Consider the following 14,549-nt stretch of genomic DNA (forward strand, 5'->3'; position numbering starts at 1 on the left):
GGGTTACAAGGAAAATATCATATTTGGTATTATACAATAAATCACATCTTCATGTAGTCTTGCGGCGCACGCCTTGATCTTATAGGCTGGGCCACCTTTAATGGTGCGGCCCATGTCTTGTCTTGTGGGTATTGGGGGGTATATCCCCCACAGCTAGTCCCCGAGCGCCTTGTATCATTTGAGCAATGCTGTCTTGAACAAGTCTGAGCAGTTTGACATGAAGCTGACTAGTTTAGCTGGTGATCCAAGCAGTGGAAGTTGAAGCCGACCAGTTTAACTGGTTAGGAGACCTCGGACTTAGCCAAGTAAGGCTTGCCAAAAGGATGCAAGGGGCTCAAGATTAATTTTAAAAATTATTTACCTCAGATGAAGTCTAGACAATTAGACTCTATTCGAGATCGGATGATTATCATCCGTGACTTAGTCAATAAGGAGCGTAAATCAAGAAATAAGCACTACATTCACCGTCAAGTGAAGTATAGCCACTTAGTCCCTGAGCCCACTGAAAGATGAAGAATGAATCTTGTAGCAGGGTCAAAGAAAATAAGTCTAAAAGGTTGCCGACGTCATCTGCCATGTGCGTATCAAGACTGTGGCGAACATGGAGAGTGCTTAGCACTATACCGTGGCGAAATTTGGAGAGTGCTTAGCACTTGACCATGGCGAAATTTGGAGAGTGCTTAGCACTATGCCGTGGAGAACATGAAGAGTGCTTAGCACTATACCATGGCTAACATGGAGAGTGCTTAGCAGTTTACCGTTGGAGAAATTGGAGAGTGCTTAGCACTATACCATGGTGAACATGGAGAGTGCTTAGTACTTGACCATGGTGAAATTTGGAGAGTGTTTAGCACTTGACCATGATGAAATTTGGAGAGTGCTTAGCACTATATCAGGGCAAAATTGGAGAGTGCTTAGCACTATGCCGTGGAGAACATAGGAGAGTGCTTAGCACTTGACCATGGCCAAATTTGGAGAGTGCTTAGCACTTAAAAATGGAGAAAAAATGGAGAGTGCTTAGCACTTAAACCGTGGAGAAATTGGAGAGTGCTTAGCACTATACCGTGGAGAAATTGGAGAGCATGGAGAATATTGGAGAACATGGAGATCATTGGAGAGTGCTTAGCACTTAGCACTATACCGACAAGTTGTGTGGGGCATTCTATCCCAAGATTCTTGTGCATGCTTAGGAATATGGGCATCACCGAGGAGCCACTGCCTCCCGCTCATGACGCATGGCGCTACTGCTCGTGCATGTTTAGGTGCTAAGTCGAGGACTAGATAACACAAATGAGAACATGACTGGTCGGCGGCGATGAAATTGCCCGGCCCTCAAGCTTTCTGGCCTATTGTCATGATGGCGGTCGTGGTCGTTATAACACCGTTCTTCACAGGCGATCATTGGGATGCAGCAAGCAATTGGAATGAGTAGTCCGGTCAGCTCGCTTAGCGGCTCGCTTGACAGTTTGGACGATTTGCTTGACAGCTCGGACGGCTCGCTTGATAGCTCGGATGGCTACGCGGAGTCGTAAGCAAATGGGTGTAATCAAAGCCCGACAGAATCAATCCATGTAGGGAGGTGAAGCCCATGAACATGTTCGACCGAGGCGAGGGCGCAGTCCGATTTGAGTGGCGATAGTATGCGTCATCTTAAAGATGTTTAGCATGGAGAAATAAGTAAAGGGAGAAAAATTATAGAAAACAAATGGAGAAAACACTACAGATAAAAGCATTATTGAAATGCATATATACATAAAAAGGTACATATCTTTTGTAGAACGTCTCAAGGACCGTCAAGGAGCTTTTCGTAGGCAGCATTGAAATTGCGCTTAGCGCGTGGCTGCTCTACATTGTTGATGAAGTTTTCTGATCAGCGGCGACGTGGCTGTGCAGCCCTCTATCCCTCTGACCGATCATTATGATGGCGTTCGCGATCATCGTAGCGCCTGTCGTGATCTTTATAACGCCGTTCTTCGTGGCGATCATTATCATGACGTGGGTGGCGATCCGAGTGGGAAGCACGAGCAACATCATCCTAGAATGCAGATATAGGCCCTCGAGCAACGACGTTTGGAGAATAATCATGGAGAAACAAAATGGAGACATCATGGTGAAAACTTTAAATGCAGATATAGGAAGGGTACTTATCTTTAGTCATAAAGTCTGATCGATGGCATATGACGTTGTCTGGTCAGGCGTTGACGAAATTGCCCGGCCCTAGAGCTTTCTAGCCTGTCGTCATGGTGGTGGTCGCAGTCATCGTTGCGCCGTTCATCGCGGTGATCACCACTTGCGACGCGGTAGGTGGTCGGAGTAAGTAGTCCGGGTGACGCCGTCCTTATGTCGCTTAGACTTGGGCGGTTTGCTTGATGGCTCAGACGGCTTGCTTAGCGGCTCGCTTGGTGGCTCGATGTGGTCGGGCGACTTGCTGCGTAGAAGAATTGATCTTGAATTGCTTCGACGACCGTGGCGCTGTATGTGTTGAACAGCACCAAGTAGTAGCCATGCACGCGATCGCGAAGGCAATGATGCATGTATATGCAAGTTAATCCCCTTGCATGTCTGAGCTACGTGAAAGCTAGCTTGCATGGTGGCGTAGATCGTGTGTCCTTCTTGCTTGCTTGCTATTGGCTTGCATGTAGATCGGTTGGCATTGATGGATACGGTGACGAGCAGTAGCCATCACGTATGCACCATTGAGTCAGGATAGGACTCCCATGCATGCTCGGCCGAGTCAGAGTAGGATTCCTGCGCAGATGTAGCTGACCCATCGAGGCATGGACAGCTAACCCAGCTACGCTGGAGGCTGCACGCTAGCTAGCTTGTAGGTGAGGTGCGTCCCATCGAGGAGGAGCAGACGCCTTGCTTGATGCTGCTATCTAGGATGCAGGACCCGAAGTCGTCTAGCGTGGGGCCAAGTGAGATTAGGCACTGGCTTGAGGTGAATCGCATCTGAACGGAGAAGAGGCCCAACATCCTGGACGTTTGGCAACGCTACTTCGTGTTCTGCAACAACCAGACGGATCGGCGTCAGTGGCGAGTTGCAAGCCAGAAAGCGTAGTCTAGCTGGATCAGCCGGCGGGTGAAATGCATCCTGGTTGTGGATTGTCGAGGTCATCGTGCCCTTCTTTGTCGAGTCGATCTATGCGGTTGATCTCGATGTAGCGCAGGGAGTTGGAGCTGATGCAACAGTTGGTGGTCATCCACGGCGAGTTGTTGATGAGGGCTAGCGAGATCCCCTGCTTTAGGCCAATGAGCCGCCGTGGATGGTGTTGATCTTGAGGTACGTTATCTGGTTCGCCATGGAATCAGTACGCACACCCCCTATCTGGCGCACCACTATTGATGAAATCTGGTCAGCAGTCTACCGAGTGGTATAGCCGCGGTAGTAGATGAATCGGTGGAGGTGCGTGTAATAGGAAACCAGATGGTAACAGAGACACAAGACACAAGATTTATATAGGTTTAGGTCATTAACATGACATAAAACTCTACAACCTGTGCTCTGTTATTTTGTATTGATTGTGTATCATATTTGATATCTCATCTAGGGGACCCCTGCCTCTCCTTATATACTCTGGAGGGGTAGGGTTACAAGGAAAATATCATATTTGGTATTATACAATAAATCACATCTTCATGTAGTCTTGCGGTGCACGCCTTGATCTTATGGGCTAGGCCACCTTTGATAGCGCGGCCCATGTCTTGTCTTGTGGGTACCAGGGGGTATATCCTCCACAATCACCAAACCAAAAACCTTTTATCAAGTTTCACCTTTGCCTTGAGCTTTTTGTTTTTCTCTTTCTTCTTTTCCATGTCCAAGCACTTGATCAACACCATGGTCACAACATCATCATGATCATCACCACTTGCTTCATCACTTGGAATGTGCCACCTATCTCATAATCACTTTGATAAACTAGGTTAGCACTAAGGGTTTCAGTCAATTCACCAAAACCAAACTAGAGCTTTCAGACCTCCGGCCATTAGTCAGGAGCCTCCTTACGCCGAAACAGCCACCTGCTGAGCGGGACCACCCGCTGCCACACCACACAGGTCACCTCGGCAACACAAGTCTGTTGTCCACCACCTCCCATGTCAGCCTCCTCGCCAACTCCGTGGGCGACTACCACACCGGCATCCTCACCAACTTCAGTGGTCACAACTCACCAAACTGCCAAATAGATGTGAAACCCTCTAATTGTTGCGCTAACGCCATCCTCTTGACCACCATCCGGTGCAGTGGACACTAGAATCTTGAATCCTCAGCTAGGCCTCCACCTTCCTCGCCACAACGATGGCGGCTATCACAGACTGACAGGCACGAGCTTCCATAACAACGCCTCTAAGGAGGGACATGACGCTAACGGCGCCCCCGTCGCCTGACCAGAAGGTCAAGGTTTTACACCCAGGAAAGCACGCCACTGCAAAGGGGAGAGGGCCGATCGATGGACGCTTCCAAGGAAGAATACGGCGCCCGACTGCGCCGTTGCCATCGGTCCAATGGACATAGCTTTCGCCATGGCACCTCAACCCCGTGCGCAGCAGTTGCCAAAGCCTATACTTGCTTGTGCTAGCCGCCATCCAACCAGTGAAGCCAACCACGCTCCTGCTGCCAGCTGCCAGGTGCCATCGCCGACGCTGGAGCCAGCCGCCATCCCCGAAGCCGATACTAGCCTCCGTCCCCATTGCTAGCGCTACTAGCTCTAGAGCACAGGATCTGTCCCCGGGAGTGTCGGATCAGGCCGCCAGGGTGCCGGACCCGGAGCCGCCACCACTATCGCCGCGCCCAAGGGGCAGCAACGAGGGCTCGACAGCCACGGCGAGGAACACAGCATTGTCGTAGCCTAGGTCGACGTCGCGGGGCAGGCCGATTACATCGCTGGAATGACGGATGAGCTCACGCGCGGCTTGGCTCACGTCGACCAACGCCGCGCACAGGCAGTCGCCAAGGCCCGTGGTGCCCATCCACCACCACCTTCATGTCGCCAGTAGACGCCACCTTGGGCCCCGCTAGATCTGGCCATAGGGCCGCCGGATCTGGCGATGGGGGCACCAGTTCGGCGGTGGGTCGCTAGAGCAAGCCGCCGCCGGCCATTGCGCCATGGCCGCCATCCACAGGGAAAGAGATGGGAGGAAGAGATTGGCCTCGCTGTCGCCATCCTTGTAGCTGCGCGGGCTTCTGGCAGCCTGCTCCGGCGGCAGTGAGGGCGAGGAGTCGGGAAGGGCGGCCTCTGGCGGCGGGGGAGGGGAGCGCCGCCCGAGACGCTCGGGAGAGCAACACAGGGGTCCGAGAACGGTTCGCTCGACATGTACCTAGACGTGTAAGTTTAGGTACCTCATAAGACCCGTTTAATAAGTTTGGGGACCTCGATACCAAATGTTGGAAGTTTGGGATGACACCATCATGCAAATTTAAGTATTAGACCCATAATGTCAAATCCACGTTAGTGCTGAGTCATCCTACCACATCAAAGTATGGAGTAGGTCAAATCCCGTTTGGACCCATGTTAGAACCCGGCATAAGTTTAGGCATAAGTTTAGGAACCTAGAAATGAAAAACAAAGTTTGAGAGCTAAAATTTAGAGACAGCTAGCACTAGTGTATAATGCATTTTCACTTATGGTAATTAATATAATATATATCTCTACACCTAAAAAAACTCTAGAGTAATCATCTACCTGGTGATACAAAAAACGTATACTATTCGGTCACAAAGACTAAAAAACCCGTACCAAATACGTATACTATCTAACCAAATACGTACATTATCCGGCCACCGTTCCGCACGGCCACGCCGAGTCTCAAATCCAAAATCAGCGCTCAGTTCTGCAGAGCAGAGTCCACGTCGGAGCCAACTCTACAGAGTTCGCGATTTCGCATAGGAAACTATCAGCACTCAGCAGCCTCGTCGGGACGGTCAGCAGTCTCACATATTTAATTTATATAAATTCAAAAGGCAGGTACGGGCTGGGCTCATCAGTTTAATCTCTTCTCTTCTCTACACTAAAAAATACGTATATGGTTATCGTCTGTGTCCGCCCAGCCTTAACACCGCTCGACCCGGATTAACCATGCTGGCAAACCCCATCAAGGCGACCCAGCCGTCCACACCAAAAAAAACCAGGACTGCTCGCAATTTCTCGTTTTCCGAAACAGACTTCTACGTCGGCCATCGTCTGTGGAGTCCGCGTCAGGATGAGAGGCTTCTGCCTCCGCCGACTCCATCCGCAGCTGCTTCCTTGAAATGGAAGTGAAAGTCCGAGAGGTGCTTCTGCCGTGCGAAGCCGGAACATGAATCAGGGCCACCTCAATTTATTTAATTCCCACGCCGCGCCGACGACATCGTCGCCACTGGAGGAGCTGAGGCCATCCATCACGCAGCAAATGCAGCGCTACCACGTGATGGTCAGGTGAGGGGTGTCCTTGACTACCTCAGGAACATGCCACGCAGGTCGCTGCAGGAGCAGCCGTGGTGCCGCCGGTACGGTGGGGCTGGCGGCCACGTCGCCTTCACCATAGTCGCTGTAGCACGCGCATGCAGCCGAGCCTACTACACCGAATTGTCCACTGTGTATCATCTTTCGATCTATCTTTACTTCAACGGTCTCGTGATGTAAACTATTCATAAAAGCACTCGATATCGGCTAAAACAGCTGATTCAAGACATAGCGCACAATTAAGGTCATGCCCTATCAGGGAACAGATCTACCAAATAACGATCCCCACTCTACGGTGCTAACAGTGGGGGTGTGAGGAAGAATCACACAGGCCGTGATAACGGGCCATAGAAAGGTTTTTGCTAGCCAATGGATCTACTCAAGACCAGACATGCCTTAACCGCACACTATGCACGATCAAGATTGACATAAAACAGCCGATAAAACATAACTCATCGTTTAAAGTGCATATTAGATCAGATTTAGGTTAACAAACGATGGGTTAAACAGGATATAAGGCCAATCTAGATCAATCACAATCGGGCGAAATGATATTGCTGTAATTAAATAAATAATTGAAGCAATAAGCAATATCGGTAACTTAATGAATCTATCCGAAGGAACGCCACCCTTAGATAGAGCCGATAACTTGATCTTAATCTAGTTCGAGCAGTGGAGGTTGACCACATCGATACAGCCTTACTTGAACTAGACAAGAGTCGATAACTAGCTTATACCAGAGTCACAGTGAAGGTCGACCTGGATCGATGTAGCCGTACGAACAGAAGTATAAGCCATGACGGTACTTACAGACAAGCAGTGGAGGTTGACCAGATCGATGCAGCCGTACTCGCTGAAGAACTCGTCGAAATCTACTCTACTCCTACTCCTAAGGGGTGGCCGGAGCCGAAAAAAGTAAGTAACTTGTATTTGATTGATTGTGTGTCCTTTACAATAGCCGGGGTTTGATATTTATACCCAGGGACCTACGCATGATTTCTATCTAAGCACGACTCATCATAATTTTTTGGCCCTAGAGAAAACATTCCTAATTTAAGATAACTTAGACTCTAATCTTTCCTCTTTTTGTAGAGTCCAACATGCCTTATCTCGATGCCGATCGTAGCCTCTGTCGTTATCCGCTGGCGCTATCTGAAGAAAGCCGATTCCAGTGTTATATTTGAATCAGCTGATATCATCCTGCACGCGATTGATTCCTTGATGACATGATCTTGGGAGCTTTTAAGTCTCTACGATTCTTCTTCCAAATTTTGGTGTAAACACATGCCCCCAATTTTGGAATAAAAATAATTTTATTCTAAAATTATCACGTCTGTATTCCCCGATTGGTTCGCAGTCACGGGTAGAGAATCTTTGATCTGGGGTCTACTGTTTGTCGCCGTCTATGTCAGCTCATGAGCCCATGCTTCAAAACTTTTACAAGAGTATCATTGCTTCATGGGCACTTGGATTCATCTTTCCAGGCCAGCTATAAAATGTCTATCCGACCCTGGCGAGAGCAACTCAACAATTCAGTTATGTTTCTCTTTCATCTACCCCCTCGAGTGCTTCTGACTACGCCGGACCCTCCATGGTTTATCCTTTTGCTATGAAAACCTTGAGCGGTTAGAAGAATTCTTGTGCATAGGGTAATTATGTCGCTCATTCTAGTGCCTTGTCGAGCAAGAGGATCAGCTACTGTGGCTAGAAGAATTCTTATGATATCATCTGAGTCTTCTCTCCAGTGCTCGTAGAGTTGTTCTAGTGTTTGCAAGGGCTAAAATGTGTGGACACCTTCCCCTTATTTACTCCGTCAAACACCCATCGGGAAAGCCACAAGCTTCCTTCCCACAGTTTCCCAGTCACCGAGAAATCAGCTGGGCATCTGTTAGGCGGGCGGCCTTTCCCCTTCTCCTGGCATAATTTTATCAATAGGCCGATGTGACTTGGTTCATGATGACATTCGGCCTTGTGGGGACCCAGACTCCCTTCAATCCAAAGAAGCCTTGGTGGGTTGATCACTGGTCAATGTAATCCTTTCGTATCTGTCCCTACGATATTTTGTGGTTATGGGAAGCAATAAGTTCGAGTCTGTTATTTCTTCCTTATCCGTCCCTTGAATTGTCAGAGTGTCGATCTATTTCCGTATCTGACTTCAATTCCATACCTCCGGCGAAATCTATCTTCACATCTTCACAGGCTATATATACGGGCCACGGCTGTGGATCAAAAAACAACCCGCTTTGTCTCAAATCTTTTGCGTCTTTTAGTGTAGTTCATATTTTCCCATAAGTTTGAGATCATGGAGAACATCAAGAGATCTGCTGAGGAGGCCCTCAATGGATCTACATCGTCGCACCAATGCTTCCATCGTCAAGAGGGTGCAACTCGTGATGTGCCCACTGTCTCGGGGCATAGGGCCAACTTCGCTCAGCCTCTGGGGTTTTCTTTGTCAACAGCTCTTCGCCAGCTCCCCTGCTATCCGAGGAGGCGGATTGAGAATGACGATCTGCTTGCCTCCATCGATCGACACAGCCTGGGTCTCGCTGAATGTCTCTCCCTCGCTGAATCGACTCTAGCCATGGTTCGATGCCGATCGCCTCCCGAGGCCGGTTTGGTGGAGGATAGGTTGGCCAAAGCCGAGGCCAGAATCATGGGTGAGATATCTATCATAACCTTTGCTTACTCTCAATTTCATCTTCAGGATTCTGATCATCTCCCCTTTGAATCCTTTTAGACTTGTCAGCTCAACTGGAAAGCCTTCGATCAGCTGCGGATCACATGGCAGGATTTGTCAATGCTAGGGGCGTTGTTCCGGTGGTTCACTTCCATGACGTCCTAAACTATGTCAGGGAGGTCGCTCTTCATGGCGTTCGTCATGGTGCTGCTATGGCGTTGGCTGCTGCACAAGCCTACTCTGGCCACAATCTTTGGCTTATTCCCCATGGTTTTCCAGCCACTGAATGCCCTGGGGATCATGAGCGCCTAGTCGATGATTTCTTCAACGCTGCCAACTCTATAGCTTTCAATACCTAGGCTAATGATATAGTAAGCAAAGTGTTTTCCAGGCCCGTAGCTTGTAATAGGTGATATCAGCAAACAATTTTCTGTCTTGAGTGATTTTTCTTATGCTTCGTACTTCATACTATATCCATCACTTTGTCCGTGTTTGCTTTGCTCCTATAGGCGATACACATTGTACCGGCTTTCACCCCTTCGGGTTTATTTTTGCACTAGAGGTGATACCCTTCTGGTATCGGCTATTAGAGCCAACGACTGAGCAAATTGGTTGTCAAGTATTAATCCAAACGCTAGGGTAATATTTCTTTAAATATTTCCCATTGATTGCTCTACCGAATTCTTCTTCTCCTCTCAGTGTTTCCAAAATATAAGCATTACCAGGCGCACAATGTTTGATCCGATAAGGTCCTTTCCCAATTAGGTGACCATTTACCAAACTTGCTATCCTTTGACCCGGTCGGCAATTTTACTTTCTAGACCAAATCTCCTTCAGAAAATTGCTTATTCTTGACTCTTTTATTGTAATATTTTGCAACCCTTAGTTTATTGGCCTCAATATTTTCAAGAGCACGCAGCCGAAGGTAACTCAAGTCCTCTAAGTCATCTATCATAAGATTCTTAGTAGACTTCGGCTGATAAATCATTTTGCAACATAACACGCCTCGATCTAGTCTGAACTTCTCAAGGAAGGATTGGCTGCTCCTCAATCTTATCTTGATTAGCTTAATCATAATCTGATTGAACACTTCTTCCTGGCCATTAGCCTGAGCGTAGTAATGAGAAGAATTTAGTAGCTTGATTCCCGTACTGGCAGCAAAATCTCCGAACTCCTCTGATGTGAACATTGTCCTTAATCACCCAGCGTCGTATTCTCTTTGGCATTGGTGAAGTGGCGCTTCGCCTTCTATTAATTGCGGTTGCCTTTTGCGCGTCCTGAGGCATCCGCCTCTTCACTTTGTGTCTTCAAATACCAGCCGAGGGCTTCGGCCCCGAACACATCTCCACTCGCAACTGTTCCTTTGCACTCCTCTGCCTGCCAAAACCCCATAGCGGTTTTCTTTCTCCCTTCCATAGATCCAATCATCCTTCATGGCCGGTGAGGACAACCGAGGCAAGCACGCAGCGAAGGAGATCCCGGAGGAGAACATGCCGATGAACCAGCGTCTCTGACACATGAGGTGAGATTGTCATTTCCTATTTATGACGATGAACTGTTCTGACTCGCCTATAGGTTTATCGTGAATGACAGTCTTTGTCCCCTCCCTAGGGATGGCAAGCCCTCTGATGCTTCATCTTCCATGTTGGCTTCATCGTTGGATTCTTCCAACTCGTATAACTGCGACGATGCCCGGCACTTCTTCCAAGAATGGAGGGCGGTCAAAGACCGCTATTCCGAGGTGATTCAGAAAAACGGCTAGCTTGAGATCCATCTAGGGGTCTTCCAAGTGGCCCTTAATGCGGCTAAAGACGAGGCCAGTGCCATTCAAGCATGGCTGGCTGAGTCTGACGCCATGGTGGCAGGTAAGATGAGTTCCATGAATGCTTCTATTCTGATTTCCACCGTCTTTATCTTGATAGTTTTCTGTGATCGCCAGCCCTAACGGTGCAGTCGGAGTCTCTCGATCTAGCGGCGAATGTGGCCACAGATGCCATCAACACTCGGGGTTCCCTCATCAACGCTTGTCTCCAAGACATCCCGGCCCATGTTCAAGAGATCGCCCTCCACGGAGTTCATCATGGCGCGTCGGTGGCGCTGACCGCGGTGCAAGTCTAGACCAGGTATGACCTCCACACCATGGAGGCTGGCTTCCTGATGGGTGATGGCCTTGAGGAACATAAGGACCTACTCGAAGAATTCGTCGTTGCCATGGAGGCCGTTGTGGACATTACATCTACTCAGGATGTAGTGAACAAGGTCTTCGATTAATTTGTACTTAGGGTAAACCAATGAACAAAGACTCCTGTTCTTTCATGAATGTGTCTTAGTGCAATGTCCTTGTGTATGACTGTCTCTATTTTTATTTCTTGCTCTAGAGGCGATACATATCAGTATCGGCTTTTATGTCTTTGAAGACTTTTCATTTTTGAACTAGAGGCGATACCTTTCTGGTACTGGCTATTAGAGCGATGACTAAATGAATCGGCTATCAAGTGTTGATCAAATGCTAGGACAACATCCCTTTAAATATTTTTGCCGCAGAACTTTTCATACCAAAGGTTAAATGATCGATCAACCCAGGTCAAGCATCTCATTAAACGAAATAGAACTTCCTTTAATAGATCAATCACTTATGATTTGACTTAGCGTTCACACACGTCGGCTAAAGCCCATCTCTAGGACCAGTGCTTATTCTTCCTTAATCCAATGGCCGACGTGAAGCCGTGACTATTTACTAAAACAAACTCTCAGAGCCAATTGCTTGCATCGGCCGTTGGCTTTCATTGCTGATTTTAATGAAGCCTCCTTCCCATAACTTGCCAGAAAAGCATTCAAAATCTCCTAGTTCCTAGAAGACTGGATCAGGCTGTTGCGATGCTCACAGATTCATCAGCGTGAACCAGTTCGACATCATTTCCATGACATTGAATCAAACACTAATGCATGGTCAATGGTACACTAGTAGTTCACATGGATCCAATCATGACCAAGGAGCAAACTGTATGACCCTTTTCCATCGATGATGAAGAATGTAGTGAGCAGAGTCTTACTCCCGATTGTTAGTTCGACGTTTATTGCCCCCCAGGACTTAGACTGCATTACCTCCAAAATCCTTAAGCATCATGTCAGTCTCCATCAGATCTCCTGGTCCCTTGCCAAGTTTACTGAAAGGTGATGTAAGCCATGAGATTGACAGAAGCACCTCCGTCTACCAACATCTTGTTCATCGGCTTCCCATCAACCAAACATTTCACATATAAAGCTTTTAAGTGCCGATGCTTGACTGATTTATCAAATTTTGCTTATTGTATAACTGTCAACTTGGCAACTATCTCTTCATACTCTGATTCATTGAAATCTAGATAAACTTCTTGATCTGTTGGAGCTCTAAACTCTAATGGCAATAGAAAAGCCATTTGAATATTAACTGATGGATGCCTTCTATCGGATGTTTGCTTAGCATGCCATACTTGAGGTTTACTGAATGCCTGAGCCTGTTCCAACTCTCTATTCCTTAGGCATTGCACCCTTCTCTTCTGGCTTCTCATAAAACCTCCCGGACACCATTGGCCTTCCTACCAAACATATTCTCTCTCGTTGCCATCTTCTTCATAATCAGCCCAGTCTTGATCAACAACTCTTTTTTCAAGCCGATTATGAACACTTCCATTTTTTAAGCGTCGATCCATGTTATTGTGATGATACGCATCTTGAGCATGGATAGACCGGCGGTTGGCTTGAGATTACCTAAACTCCCAATACTGATCGCTGCACTCTGGACAACTATTCCTGGTAGGCAACTTTAAACCATCGTTCTAGCAATGTCTGAAGAAAGGGCAATTCCAATGCAATTTAGCTTTCTTTCTTTCATACCTCTCTTTTTCTTATTGACGCTGGTATTCTTGCTTTTCTAATCAACACTGATAATCCTTTTTCTTCTACCGCTGCCATTTATTCAACAGAATTCGAGATGTAACTCATGGCTTTGTCGCCCCTTCTTTTGATGTTTCTCCCCACTCAAATCGGCTCTTTTGCTTATCACAGACGTCTTTTAATTTCTCTTGTATTCGTCAGCCGATATTTGCATTTCGGGATCGACTGTTCTAGCTTCCCTTGATTTGGTTGATGTTAGGACCTTAGTCTTTCCTTTGAGTAGTCTAGCATCAACCATGTTTTGATCTCCTAGGGAAAGGATTATCATCAACTTTTATTTTTCGAGGCGTATCAAACTTGAGCCTTCCTTGCTGAATAGCCCTCTGTATATGCTATCGAAAGATTCTGCATTCATTAGTGGAATGAGAAGTAGCGTTATGGAACTTGTAGAACTTCTTATTCTTCAACTGATTAGGGGGCAACATAATATGATTATCGGGCAACTTGATTTGTCCCTTCTCAAGCAAGAAATTGAAGAGCTTGTCTGATTTCATGACATCAAAATCATAGCTCTCCTCGACTCCTCTTCCCCAAGGATTTGGCACCATTACTATCTTTTTGCCCCAATTCCATTCAGCCACAGCAACCTCTTCTTCTTCATCTTCATAGCTGTCATCAACTGAGTATGGATTATAAGCTTCAGCCACAGTGGTACTCCTCTGAAATCGCGTATCTCTGCGTATACTCTGGAATTGGCTATTGAGCGCATGCCACTTGTTGAGCCAATTGACCCAAGTTGTCAAATTCTTGTCCCAGTAGTTTTTCTTTCCACATTGGCAGCATTCCTTGAACGGCTAAAGCAGCTAGCTGTTCATCAGCCAAGTTTAATGAGAAGCCTAAGTTCCTAGTCTCTCGGAACCTCTGAAGAAACTCAGTGCCTGGTTCATTAGTCTTCTGCCTTATAGTTGTCAGATCAGGTAATCTTCTTTTCTCCAGTCCCAGTATAAAAATATGTATGAAATTTCTTTTCCAGGTCAGTCCAATTGGTAATGGAGTTGACTGGCAATGATGAAAACTAAGTGAAGGCTAGGTCCTGATAGTGTAAGGGAGAAGAAACAAACTTGATGGGCCTCCTCAACCGATGCCTCGCCCAATTATGTAAGATACCGACTGACATGTTCTATTGTGCTTGTACTATCTTAGCCAGTGAAACTTAGCAAACTCTAGAAGCCTATAATTTGCAGGAAGAGCGACCAAATCATACCATTCTAGATATGGGTGTTTGTACGAAAAGGTCTGCCCTTTTGGCTTTAGACCGAACTGATTCTTCATCATCTCGGCCACCTTTAGCAACAACTCGTCAGCATGTGAATTTGGATTTCTCTACACTTGCTGACCCATCTATGGATTGAAATCTCATGTGCCTTGATACCCTAGATTCAGAATCATGTGGAGGGTGTTATAATCTATGCCATAATGATACCCTTGTGGAATCTCTATCTGCTAGATCCTTTGCTGGTTTGCTGCTTGAAGTCTCTAATTATAAACATGAGGAT

Source organism: Miscanthus floridulus, chromosome 10 (assembly GCF_019320115.1).
Source record: "Miscanthus floridulus cultivar M001 chromosome 10, ASM1932011v1, whole genome shotgun sequence".
Classification (NCBI taxonomy): Eukaryota; Viridiplantae; Streptophyta; class Magnoliopsida; order Poales; family Poaceae; genus Miscanthus; species Miscanthus floridulus.